At 43.3% G+C, this 866-nt stretch overlaps 1 non-coding gene across 1 annotated transcript; it reads left to right on the top strand.

Annotated features, from left to right (window-relative positions):
- The first annotated feature begins 458 nt into the window (after positions 1-458).
- Positions 459-531, top strand: TRNAK-CUU (transfer RNA lysine (anticodon CUU)). The gene has a single exon. It is a non-coding gene; the product is annotated as a tRNA-Lys (tRNA).
- The last annotated feature ends 335 nt before the right edge of the window (positions 532-866 follow it).

Genomic DNA, 866 nt, shown 5'->3' with positions numbered 1-866 from the left:
AAAAAGATTTCTGAAGGCAAAGTTATCCCTCGGAAATTCTCCATTGCTAGCTTATTACCTAAATGATAGGAAAGTAAACAGCCCCAAAAAACAGGCAGCCCTTACCCCCAAGGTTTCCTCCCCAGCCCCTCATCTTAATAACGCAGGGGAATTCCCACACCTGCAGAGGTCAACGCTGATTGCCCTGCAAAGACATCAACTCCAGCACCAACTCCAGGAACTCTGTTATCTCTATCTTTGTAATTTCACCGTATTTTATCACATCATCGTTCAACAGGTTAGTATAATACTGCCGTTCACATACTGTATGCAGCCTGTGGAAATGCCATGTATGTATTTGCATAACATACTTTTCACAGTGGTTAAACAGGCAATTGTACCGTGGTAAAGATGTTCAACTGCCATACCTAAAAGAAAGGTGTAAATAAATATGTAATTTTTTCCAAGTGTTCTTGTAAGCCCGGCTAGCTCAGTCGGTAGAGCACGAGACTCTTAATCTCGGGGTCGTGGGTTCGAGCCCCACGTTGGGCGCTCTCTTTAGTCCTTGGAATGAGTAAATAAATGATTGATTTTCCATGTAGACTTCAGACTATTTTTTTCCTGAAGCAAGTCCGTAACGTCAACATTCATTGGCCACCCTTCCGCCTGAAGATGTAACATCGCCTGTCAGTTACATGATTTTGGAAGGGTCTCTACTCTTAACGGTCCGTAACTATCCTTAAGAGTTTCAGGTGAGCAGAGTCGACGCCGACGTCTTCAGCTTCGTTGTTTTCTTATCGGCTGTGACTCAAGCATTTCCTTCCGCATTTTACTTGACATGGACATTCGTCTTAGTTGATGCTTGTCAATCGTCAGATTACTGATTG

This window comes from Penaeus vannamei, chromosome 27 (assembly GCF_042767895.1).
Source record: "Penaeus vannamei isolate JL-2024 chromosome 27, ASM4276789v1, whole genome shotgun sequence".
Lineage (NCBI taxonomy): Eukaryota > Metazoa > Arthropoda > Malacostraca > Decapoda > Penaeidae > Penaeus > Penaeus vannamei.
Note: the sequence above shows the minus strand (reverse complement) of the source record. Positions and strands in the feature narration are given on the sequence as shown.